Source organism: Canis aureus, chromosome 24 (assembly GCF_053574225.1).
Source record: "Canis aureus isolate CA01 chromosome 24, VMU_Caureus_v.1.0, whole genome shotgun sequence".
NCBI classification, from domain to species: Eukaryota; Metazoa; Chordata; class Mammalia; order Carnivora; family Canidae; genus Canis; species Canis aureus.
Window position 1 is genome coordinate 19989127 of NC_135634.1, and position 13099 is coordinate 20002225.

The 13099-nt window shown below is 40.8% G+C and overlaps 1 long non-coding RNA gene and 1 other non-coding gene across 2 annotated transcripts; both read left to right on the forward strand.

The window, feature by feature from the left end:
* Nucleotides 1-277: 277 nt before the first annotated feature.
* On the forward strand, nucleotides 278-3190 carry LOC144295883 (uncharacterized). Its single transcript, XR_013363010.1, has 2 exons — nucleotides 278-791; nucleotides 2494-3190. It is a non-coding gene; the product is annotated as an uncharacterized LOC144295883 (long non-coding RNA).
* Nucleotides 295-366, forward strand: TRNAE-UUC (transfer RNA glutamic acid (anticodon UUC)). Its single transcript has one exon. It is a non-coding gene; the product is annotated as a tRNA-Glu (tRNA).
* Nucleotides 3191-13099: the final 9909 nt, after the last annotated feature.

The following is a 13099-nucleotide window of genomic DNA, read 5'->3' on the forward strand; positions in this document are numbered from 1 at the left end:
TTTGGGTACGCGAGCCCGCAGCTTCCGCCTATACCCCGCAAGCAGCCCCCGCGACCGTCCTCTGGGGGGAGGATTTCCGGGCGCAGGAGTTCCCGCCCCCAACGGAGACCCGGATGTGCCGGCCCAGGCTCCGGCAGGGAGCGAGGCCTCGAGAAGGGCTCGCGCAGCCGCAGTCAGATGTTCCGGGGCGGAGCGAGCCCCGCGGTCGCCGGCGGCTGCTGTTGCTCTGTGGAGTCGTAGGTGGCACGCTGAGGTAAGTGATATGTGCAAAACGAAAGCCGTACATGCAGCACCTCCCATATGGTCTAGCGGTTAGGATTCCTGGTTTTCACCCAGGCGGCCCGGGTTCGACTCCCGGTATGGGAATGGGAGTAGCTTTTGTTTTCTACTTAGGCAGAATTTTGTATTTTCGCCACTGGAGTGCTTCAGGTCAAATTGGACATTTCTCTCTATGTAACCTTAGAAAAGTCAGGGCCCGGAAAACTCTAGGACCGATCACCCCGTGTTTTGAACAAAGTTTTAATTTTCCATCACATCATTAACTGGTTTCTCTATCAGTAACTCATTATAGAAGATACCGTTATATTTAAATATTGAATGATATTTAAGATATTCAAAATTCGTTGTCAATCTCAGCGGAGGGTGACCACTGCCCGGCAGCTTCCACACACCCCTCGGGGGAGCCTGCTAGGGAGGAAGGAAGGTCAGCTGGAGTCACGACACTTGCAGCTCCTGCTGGAGCGGGTCCAAAGCTGGGCTGCAGCAAGGGCAGCTGTCTCTGAGGGCAGAAGGTAAGTGCACGAATGGACTGGAGAGGCCAGCTGGAAGAAGTCTCTGGCAATTTAATTTTCTCTGGTCTTGCGGCTGCTTTGTTTGCCTTCTAGTCCAGTGGTTGGGGTTCCTAAGCAATCTGGCTTGCCCCTGTTAATTGAACTTTTAAAGAGTTCCCCCTCAACACTTGCACACTTTCAGTCAAAAGGAGAGACAAACCTACAAACCGGAGTCACTAAGTGCCTTCGTCAGTGTTCCACCCGCTTTGTCAGGTTCATTTACTCAACCCAGGGCTGCGGTCCTCCATTCAGAAGTGGATCACTACACTCATTTATTCATTCATACATTTGGAGGGGGGAAGAATTTACTTCTGAAATCATATTAAGTATATAGGTTAAAATAGGATACAGTGGAGCTCGGAAGTCATCACTTTGGTCCTCACAAGACAAAAAAAAAAAAAGCTGAATAAACTAAAATTTAACAACTCTTCTTAGGTCCATGAGAAAATTGAAGTCACAGGGCGAATAGCCGCCTTGAAAATTGGGAAGAAGAATGAGCACAAAATCATAGTATAAGGCTCAGAAGCTGCTGCTGGAGCCAGTAACTGGTAGGAAAACTTGAGGGCTAATTGACCCTGATGAGAGAAAAACTCTCTAAAGGCCTGTTATATAAGGGAGGCTTATTCTATTTTTATTTTTATTTTATTTTGACACATTAAATATTTATTGTTCTTTTGCAGAACAAGAGTCCTAGACAGTTAACCATCATGGTGGCTTAATTCAGACAAAAATATCCAAGCGGCATCAATTTATTACCAGAGCAGTTTTAACAGCAGCTCACTAAATTATTAACAGAATCATTTTCTAGAAAATACTAATCTAGTCACATGAATATGAAATAGGTGAAATACAAGAATGCTATAAAGATTTTGTGCAATGCACTTTTAGTTCTCCAGTTTTGTTGGGTATGAAGCAAATATAACTGGGCTCTGATATAGACAATTATTGATATAATTTTCAAGTTTTTCGCCGGAACACCTGCACCCCGATGTTTATAGCAGCAATGGTCACGATAGCCAAACTGTGGAAGGAGCCTCGGTGTCCATCGAAAGATGAATGGATAAAGAAGATGTGGTTTATGTATACAATGGAATATTACTCAGCTATTAGAAATGACAAATACCCACCATTTGCTTCAACGTGGATGGAACTGGAGGGTATTATGCTGAGTGAAGTAAGTCAGTCGGAGAAGGACAAACATTATATGTTCTCATTCATTTGGGGAATATAAATAATAGTGAAAGGGAAAATAAGGGAAGGGAGAAGGAATGTGTGGGAAATATCAGAAAGGGAGACAGAACGTAAAGACTGCTAACTCTGGGAAACGAACTAGGGGTGGTAGAAGGGGAGGAGGGCGGGGGGTGGGAGTGAATGGGTGACGGGCACTGGGGGTTATTCTGTATGTTAGTAAATTGAACACCAATAAAAAATAAATTAAAAAAAAAATTTTTCAAGTTTTTCAGTGTGGGAAAGGGATGGTGGCTGTTGCCCTCCTCAGCATGGAGCCCATGACATGCCCTGGGCAAGTTCAGACCCAACTCACACATCTGCAAGCAGACTAGAAATAGCCAATCAGGTAAATGCCAGTTTTCCACAAATAAAAACTGAAAAAAAGAAACATAAGATTTTTACAGAAAAGTTTCCAACTCTGTTTGAAATCTAGGCATGGATCAATGGCCATCAGACTCAGAACCCTCAGGAAAACTGAAGAAATTCTTCAGAGATGACCAAGGCAAAGGTTTTCTACCTGAGCTTCAGGGTGGTCAGCACAACCTCACTCCTGCACTCAGCTCCTCAGCCAGGACAGAGAGAAAAAGGCAGATTCACCAGAGGAGCTGGGACATTCTTATTTATAAATGAAGGAAATGAAGAGGCCCCAACTAGAGCAAGTACAGATTTTGTGAAAGAGTAAAGGCCTCGAGTATGACATTGATCAAAGGCAAAAGAAGAGATTTCTATCTACAGTAATATCTTTGTTTAATTTTTCCAAAGGGGAAGCCATTTTAGATTTCTTTCTAGGTCAGCATGACTATATAAACTTTGTTTAAACCAAAAGCCTGATTTATAGCCCTCCAAGCATATGTCATGCATCTGCTTTGTAAATGAGTAGCCTAAAGGTAAACCATCATGTCCTTAAGGTGTTGATGACTACACCTGCTCCTTGCATTTCTTAACATTAAAACTTGTGATTCCTGCCTATATGTTAATCTGTAATCTCTTGACCTTTTACAAGATGTAAAACTATAATCCTATACAAAGTGTTCATTGTCTGGAGCATTATCTTCTCTGTGAAGAGTATGTTTCTCAGGCAGCTGTCCTAATGGGCTTGAATAAAACTTAATTTCTTTTAGAGTTTCTAAGTTGTACTCATATTGCATTGACAACCCTCACATTCTTTTTTTAATTTAAATTCAATCAGCCAACATATAATATATCATTATTTTCAGATGTAATTTTCCACAATTTATTGGTTATAACACCCAGTGCTTATCACATCATGTGCCCTCCGTAATGCCCTCATATTCTTGTGGGCTTTACCTCCAGAAACCCTACCAAGTTGTTAGGGTCCAGATGAGCAGAATCCCCTGGTGCTTCTGGCAAGAGAGGGGAAAGTAACCACTTTGAAATATGCCAGAGCACTCAGTTCTCCTCAACAAAGGCCTATCCTAAAACAAACAAATAAAACAAAACAAACCAACCAACCAAAGGCCTATCCTCAGGGAAACTATTTTACTAGAGTCCACCCAACCTAGAGAAAGAGAAATGATCCTAACCTCCTCTAGCCTTCTATGTCACATAAGGGAGAATAAAAACCTAAGAAGCACTTATGAAGGTTACAGCCTGAGGGCAGAAGCTCAGTAAAAAACTATAGATTATATTTCTCTTCCCCCCATGGTTATCACCACATCACTAAGGTTCTTGTTATGATATGTATAATATGTAATACAACTGAAAGAACTGTAAGGGTCAGAACCTATGTAAGAAGAATTCTGATGGGAAACCCAAACACAACAGAGGAGACTAAGGGTATTATGCTAAGTGAAATAAGGTGACTGGAGAAAGACAATCATCATATGGTTTCACTCATATGTGGAATATAAGAAATAGTGAAAGGGACCATAAGGGAAGGAGGGGAAACTGAATGGGGAAAAATCAGAGAGGAAGACAAACCATGAGAGGCTCTTGACTCTGGAAAAACAAATGGAGGGTTGCTGAATGGGAGATGGGGGTGGGGGGATAGGGTAACTGGGTGATAGGCATTGGGGAGGGCACGAGATGTGATAAACACTGGGTGTTATGAAATATGTTGGCAAATTGAATTTAAATTAAGAAAATAAAAACACTGGAGGAAATTTTAGCCTCAGATACCAACAGCTACAGCAAACAATAAGCACAGACTGATTCCTAGCCAGATTAATATAAATCCCACACTAAAAGTCTATTTAACTCAATTCCTTTTACCTGTTACATCACATCTACCTTTCAACAAAAATTTAAAAGTTGGAGGATAAAGCATGTCTGTAATTGAGAACCTCTATCAGCCCATATCCTATATATGGGGCTTTGGAAGTGGGGCTTTCCATCTCTGTTGGATGATCTTAGGTTGCCAGTAGTTTTCCTGGTATAACGTTCTCAGAACCCTTGTCAGCCTATGCGGTTCTTGGGGTTTCAGCCCTCAGACAAGACAGTCCTCCACAGATATTTCCTGGATAACCTCATCTCTATTCTTGTTTCTGCTGAGATGTCCAGTTGGAACCATGAGTCACAAACCCAATTTCTTTAGCAAAAGATTGTCCAGCCACACCCTTGACCCTTTTTTTCAGAGCACACTTTCCAACAGTGAATTTCTTAATATTTGAATCCTTTGTAATCTTAATAGCCTGAGAACCACCCAAATCATCAAGAGCTGGCTCCTTTTTGTTTAACTGTCCTTTTCTTAATTTACTTCTTTCCTTTTGCTTTTTACTATAAGCATCAAGGAGAATCAGTCTGTGCCTTCAACACTTTACTTAGAAATCTCTTCAGCTAAATATCCAAGTTCATTGCTTCTAAGTTCTGCTTTCTGTCAAACGGTAGAATACAATTCAGCCAAGTTCTCTACCACTTTGAAAAATGGATTGCTTTTCTTCAGTGTCCAAAACATGTTTCTCATTTCCTTCTAAGTTCTTTCCAGAAACACCTTTAACTTTCATATTTCTACTTATGTTCTGTTCACGTCAATATTTATATTCTCTAAGAGGATAGAAGCATTCTTTACTATGCTCCTTACTTATCTTTTAGCTCTGGCCAGAATAACCTTTAATGTCCATATGTATTTCCACTGAACATCTCTTCAAGGCATTCCAGGCTTCTTCTGTCTTGTGCTTCAAAATTCTTCCAGCCTCTATTTCTTACCCAATTCCCAAGCCACATTCTACATTCTTAATCAATTGTTACAGGAACACCCTACTTCATGGTGTCAGAATCTACACGAGTTTCCTAGGGCTGCCATTATAAATTACCACAAACTTGGTAATTTATTATCTCTTAATTCTGAGGCCAGAAGTCTAAAATTATGCTGTTGCTAGGGCCACCCTTCCTCTGAAGGCTCTAGGGAAAACTCCTTCCTTGCCTCTTCCTAGCTTCTGGTGGCTCCTGGAAATCCTTGTCATTCCTTAGGTGGTAGATGCATTGCTCAATTTCTGTCTCCATCTTATATGGCCTTCTTCCCTCTGCGTCTCTTCTCTTCCTGTAAGGACAACAGTGATTGGATATAGGGCCTATTCTAATCCAATATAACATCATCTTAGCTTATTTTCATCTTCAAAGATCCTATTTTCAAATAAGATCATACACTGATGTTGCAGGTGGACAAGAATTTGGGAGAAGACACTGTTCGCCTCACTACTGAGCACATGTTGGAACTAATTACAAGACTAGTGGATTCTTATAATATAGTTCTTATAAATGCTATCTTGATTCAGCTTTGAGCTCTGGCTGGAGGCCAATTTCCCTTCTAAGTAGCTAATTAAATCCACACCCCAACCACTTCCTTTATCAGGCTCTCACACTAATGGGCTATTGTATCCCTATCCTATTCTCTCCAGGGCCAGGTATCAGACAACCAGGGGAAGCCCCTATGCCCCTGAGCCTGCTGAAATTATTCAAACTAGCCAATCCTAACCCTGGTTACCCTGACTAATCCATTCATTCCCCAGGAAATCCTCATAAAGTCTTTTGTGTACAGGTTCCTCTTCACTCTCTCTGCGTCTTGATCTCACCCTTGGTCATTCTTTGTCCCCCACGGCCACCCTCTTTCCCCCACATGATGTGTACCCCTTTCTCCTGGGAACCTTGAGTAAAATAAACCATCTTTTCAGTGGCAGTTGTTTTCTGATCTATTGGCCTTACCATGCCTAAATAGTAGTAATAGTAGTAGTAGTAGTAGCAGTAGTAGTAGTAATAGTTGTTGTAGTAGTAGTAATAATAATAAATAAATAAAACCTACCAAAACAATTGGCCCAGCAAAGCAGGATGGCTTGGTTCCAGACCAAATGATATGACACTAGACTTTTCTTGACTTACATGCTCTTCCAGATAGCAGTAGCTACCTGGGCAGGCATGCCACTAGCTAGCATGTTGGTGCTGTGGGCCATAGCTGCTTTTTGTTTCCTCTACCAGATGTTGCTGTGAATCTACTCCACAAGTTGTGAAATTTGTGAATAGTCCTCCCTTATGTTCTTTCTGAGTCAAGGTGTTAAGTGTCCAGGACAGAGAAGTTGGGGGCAGTTCAAATTAATCAGCTACTTCTCATTGTTAAGAGGCTCCTCTGAAGAGAGTTAGGTGTGACCCCATCCAAGTGGCAGGAGATGGTCTGAGCAGCCTACTGGTCAGCAAGTGGTGAGGCCAATGAAGTCATTATATCCTATAACAGTCAATTTATTTGGCCTATTCCACACTACAGTAGGAGACTACTCTGTCTCAAACCATTTATAGGGTCAATGTGAGGGCGTCCTAGTGATCATGGCACCCACATGTCATGTGGTCCTGTGGTAAAGGTCATAATTGTTATGCTGTTGTTTGTCTAACTTCCTGACTCAGTTGGGTAGGGGAGACCACATGGATGGAAACCAGTAGCGCAAAGCTTAATGAAAAGGGAAAGATTGGGGGCACTATCCTTACCCTATCTAAGACCCCTGAGGAAGTCATGCCATTGTCTTAGGAATGTAAAACTCATGGACCCTTCTGAGTGCTGCTGCTTACCAGTACACCAAGGGCCTTATGCTCAAAACCTGTGTCTTCAAAATACTGATAAGGCCACTGTTGCTCTCATGGAAGTCCATGTGGACCCTCAGAGGTCAATTGAGACATCACAGAGAGGGAGGCCACTGCCTACAGACAGGACCACTGGACCACAAGAGTTTACCTGTTAAGTATTCAAAGGTCAAAATGGTTTGGGACACACAGGAGACTAAAACAAAAACTAAAATTTTTACCTGCCTGTACATATAAGTCATTTTTAAAGACTTTACCCAAAAAAGATAGTGGAAAAAAAATTGGTACTACAAGACAATTACACTGTCCCGAGAACAGGCTATTATAGCTCTTTAAGTGCAAACCCCCATCTTTGGGAGGTGGATTTGGAAGGCTTGGAAGGAGAAAGAGCCACCTATTAGGGGCTCCTCTCTTTCCCCTGCTTTTGCTGTAACCACTTAGAACACACATAGTGTTATTAGTCACAGATAGAAACTATAAATTGTGCATTCAGGCAGCTAAAAGACTAAGATGAACAAACAAACCAAAAAAGGAAAAAGGGGGAAAAAACCACCCAAAGAAATGTAAATACAGGGTAAAAAATAAAAAGTAAATAAAGCGTATAAATTTAATTTGACTTAATTGTAAGTGGAAAATTTACTTAAAGAATTTATATTAAAAAAAAAAAACAACAAAAGGGGCACTGATTGGCTTTTGTGCCTCAACAATATAGGTTCTAAATGAACTTTTAACATCTGCTAAAATGCACCAACTGACAAAACTTCATGATCTTAATCAATGCTTGGGCTCAAACTACAGTTATCCCCAGGGGTCCCACTAAGTATAAACACTGTACTCCCTAAAATCTTGGGAAAGTCACTAAATAGAAAATAGAGAAAAGTAAGTATGCTTCACTTTAACTATAGCCTTGCCTAAATTTCCCATATTCATAGTACTTATTGCTCTAATATATCCCATATTGGATACGGATCTCTAACACAATGAATTAAAATTAAGTTTTGGCATTTATAAATTGGCAGAATAATAATGAGACCTCCATAGACCTCCAGTTAATATGGCCCAATGTAAGAACAGGGCCTTTAAGTAGTAAAACTATTATATAAGACCTAATTAATAAAGGAATGATTTCCCCACTGATTCTTTAACAACTCAGTTTGCCTGATTTCAAACAACAAAAAAAGCATGGATGACTCAGGATTGATAAATGCAACCCTAATTTTATGGTCCCATCTAGTAATTATTTCATACCTAGTGCCAAATATTAAAATTATTGATGCCATCCAATCAACAACCAGTAGATATTTTTCTATTACAGATTTATGTAATATGTTCTGTTTAGTGCCAATTTCAACAGCCTCTCAGCTGCAGTTTGCCTCACCTCCAAAGGGACACAATATACCCTTTCCAGGCTGCCCATGAGGTTCCTCACAGCTTTACTATCATACATAATCCATAATCGTTACAGACAGGATCTTAACTTTCTCCACAAATAGCACTATGACATTACATTGATGACCATCCTCCAAGGATACTCATTGGATACATTCATTAAGGACAATTAAGGACATACAAATCCCTTTTGGGTTCTGGTGGCAACATATTTACAAGTTTTTCTTAATCTCATCGACGCTACTTACAAATCAGCCTATCTTAAATGGGGTTCCTCCTACAAATACTCTAGAATCTGTCCCAATTAAAATCAACAGGCACTTCCATGAGTGCCCTCAGAGACTCCTTCACTAAAGAGGTTTGACACCTTTTCTCATGCCTCCTGGGGTATCTGGACCACATATAAAGTCATAAGTTGTCCCAAAGCCTCTGGTGCAAGAAGCTGGACCTCTTGGCTCTTTGATAACTCTTCTGGCTACATACTGGTATGTCCTGGAAATAAGGACTCTCACTCATGGGCCCTGAGCCCATGACCATCCATACCCAGCTTCTCATTAGGCTTTGGATCATGGAAACAGCGTACCACAAGCTCAACACGGCTATTCAGGGCTCCTGAAGACAGGGTGCAGGCGGTCCAAGCCCTCTGGTATATTCCACCTACAGGAGGGAGTGGATTTCCCTGTCTTTAGTCTCTTGCCACATGCCACAGTGCCAGAGGAGGTCACCCCTCCTCAAGATCACTAGGCTACCCAGTGAATATCTTTTTTTTTAAGATTTTATTTATTTTTTATTCATTCATTCATTCATTCATTCGAGACACAGAGAGAGAGCGAGAGAGGCAGAGACACAGGCAGAGGGAGAAGCAGGCTCCATACAGGGAGCCTGATGTGGGACCCGATCCTGGGACTCCAGGATCATGCCCCAGGCCGAAGGCAGGCTCTAAACCCACTGAGCCACTCAGGGATCCCACCCGTGAATATCTTAAAATAAATTGAGTGCAGAGATGGAAATATATAGACTGTATGGACAGCATTGCCACCATCACAAATGGAGCTCAGTGGAATATTACTGTCCTTCATCCTATAGCCAAGATAACCCTGATAAAAGGATGGACCAGGGATCAATACAGTTGATCAAACTTAAGGCAATCATCTTAGCACTGGATCCTCTGGCCATCAAACAGTCCCATCTGCACACTCATCACAAACTTTTGGATCATTGCTGAGAGTTATCCCCTTCAGGGTGAAGTATTACAGAATGTCCTGCCTCACGTACACCAAAAGATAAATAAAAATCTACTGAGTTGAGACCACAATGTGAAGCCTTTCTGGGATGTTCTTTATCCTCTTCAGAGTTACAGACACTTCCCTGGGTACAAATTTCACTTCTTAGAATACACAGTACTGGGCTCCTTAAGAAAGGTGTTTAGTAGAACTGTTATGCCCCTGATAGTTCCCAGATAGTTTGAGAGACATATGGTCTCCTCCAATAACTCCTATTCAAATGCCATTCTGACTAATGAGTCTCTTCTTGCCCCAGGCCTTAATACCTAATTCACAATTATAAGTATTAATTTTATGTATCACTGGGCCAGAGAGTGCCCAGATACTTAGTCAAACATTATTCTAAATGTTTCTGTAAGGGCATTTTTGGATTATATTAACATTTAAATCAGTTGACTTTGAGTAAAGCAGATTGCCCTCTCCAATATGGGTGGGTGGGCCTCATCCAATCAGTTGAAGGTCTGAGTAGAACAAAGAGACTGGCCTCCCTCGAGCAAGAGAAAATTCTCCAGCAGACTGCTTTCCAATTTCATTTGTAATATTAGTCCTTCCTGGTTATATAGCACATTGCCTTTTACACTGTAACTGCAGCAATGTTTCTCTAGGTTTGCAGCCTGCTAGTTCATCAGGCAGATTTTGGATTTGCTAGCCTGAATCTCTGAAAAATCCTGACTGATAAACCCACTTTAAAAAGCTTTACCACTATTCTTTCCTATACTTGAAGGGGGTTATGTTTTTCCTCCATGTATGTAAAGAGCCCATTAATATGACTCTCCCTATCTCTCTAAACTTTTAATTTTATCTTCATCCTGTAAGCCCTGGAATCCCAGGTGCATACTCTCCTTGCCCCATGGGCCAGGTAGTAACCATCTGATATGGGACCCATTGAGCCCAAACTTATATCACTCAAATCCCAAATTCCCAAAACAACAACAAAAGACTTCCTGAATATTTAGTTATAATAGGTACATAATTAAACTGGATTCTCCTTCTGATCCCATTTAGGAAATTAAAATTAGTTCTCTAGGGGGATCCCTGGGTGGCTCAGCGGTTTAGCGCCTGCCTTTGGCCCAGGGCGCGATCCTGGAGTCCGGGGATCGAGTCCCACGTCAGGCTCCCGGCATGGAACCTGCTTCTCCCTCCTCCTGTGTCTCTGCCTTTCTCTCTCTCTCTCTCTCTCTCTCTGTCTATCACAAATAAATAAATAAATCTTAAAAAAAATAAAATTAGTTCTCTAGAGCCATTCCCACAGACAACGTGGAATACCAAAAATGGTAGATAGAAAATTCCACTTATTAAATAAAAATCACAGAGATCATAATAAAAATCAACATCATACCCCATAATATTGACATAGTCCAGAGGAGAACCCATATCAGACAACCAAAGCTCATTGACTGCAGCTGCACACCATTCTGTTCACTACTGTCTTATTACTATTAGTCCAAGTGCTTTCATTTGTCTACAACAGAGAAGCCCAAACCCTTCAAGTAAACTACAGTTTCATCTAAACATGGCAATACTGAAGCCCACATGCCATTTTTTTTGGCTAATGTGAACCCTACAATCCAAGGAAACTTGCCTATCACCAGCCAAACCAAGAACTGAAGCAAAGGGCCACATTAGAGGGCCTGCCTACAGTTTTATGCTGGAGCTCCAGCCTCAGCCACATATATTTATTAAGAGCAACCTGATGCCCTTACTAATAACACCCAAAGTACCCAGGCTGACGCTGGCAGGCTGGGTCCAAAGGCCCAGAGGGGGTCTTAAAGGACCAGCCAAGAAGTTCCTTGGCCTTACATAGGATAGGAATCAAATGCAAGCCAGGAGATGAGAGCAGTCTAGCAACAGTATATAGAGAATGCAGGTACAGAGTGTCTGGAAGACTCCGGAAGGAAGGGAGAGAGCCTCATCTTTGCTCTGCATCTGGAGTTTTTCCTGAGGATTGTGGTCCAGTGTACATGTCCTCTCAGACATCCAGGAACTGGTTAGAACAAGGACAAAGGCCCAGGTGTCCTTCATAAGTCAATTATTTGTTTGAACCAGGGAGTAGGGATATAAATGTCTAGCACTGATGGTCTGGAATATGCATATGATGATTTCATCTGGTCATTGTCATCTGGTCCTAACTTAAATATTGTCTATTTTGCTGGAAGACTCTAAAGATATTATTAACTCTTTGTCCCTCACAAGGAAGGCATACACTATTTGCCCTATGGGGCATGTATAAAGTGGAGGTATAGGTCCTAGCAAGAATAGAAGCAGGAAGGAGCAAAAATATTTTTATGGAGCTCTTCAGTTTCCCTCCCTCAGGTCACATGATTTAAAACCTATTTATAACAGAGTCCCTCTTATCACCCATTTGGGCAAACCCTTGGACTACTGGACCTTTAAGATTCAGTCACCCTAATGGATGTTTTTTTTAAATCACCCTTTCATGCATAATATCAAAGTAGACTTGCATATTGTTTTATTATAAAGCCATTTCTAGAGGAAATACTCCCCTCCATGTTCGTTTGTTTCTTAAATTCCACATGAATGAAATCGTATGGTGTTTGTCTTTCTCTGACTGACTTATATTACTTAGCATAATATTTTCTGGCTTAACGGAAACACTTCTGATCAAATTTTTATAGTCCTGTGCTTTATGGTAGTAATTGGGAAAATTAGAAGGAGTGATAAAATTGATAGAATACTAAATTTATATTTTATAGTTTATTATATTTTATATGCTGGATAAAATAGAATTATTTTAACTAACATTGTGCTTTATCTTTGGTGCTGATCTTTGTGATTATTTTAATTATGGGTTTAATGAAGACACCTGGAAAACTTACTATGAAAAACAAAAGAGGATATGAATGAGACTTGAAGTTATACCAGTTACCTCTACTACAAATAAAATTACAGTAGTTAGTAAATATTCCATAATACCACAGCCTTTTCGACAGGCCCCCAAATCACTTTTTTCCCATTAAAGTTAAATGCTGTAAAATAGTTTAAATTTTTAACTCTCTTTACCACATTTGTTTTTTTCCCTTTCCTCCCTTTTAGTTTCATATTAATGGTTATCTGATGTTCTTAGTTTTGAGTCACAGACTAGCCATAGCTAGTTTTTTTCTTTATGTGGCCTATGAGTTAAAATTGGTATGATATCTTTTTTTAAGATATTTTTAAAAATTCAGTTAGCTACTGCATAGTACATCATTAGTTTCTGATGTAATGTTCAATAATTTATCAATTGCATATAACACCAGTGGTTATCACATCATGTGCCTTCCCTAATGCCCATCACCCACTTACCCCATTCCCTCACTCCCCTCCTCTCCAGCAGTCCACAGT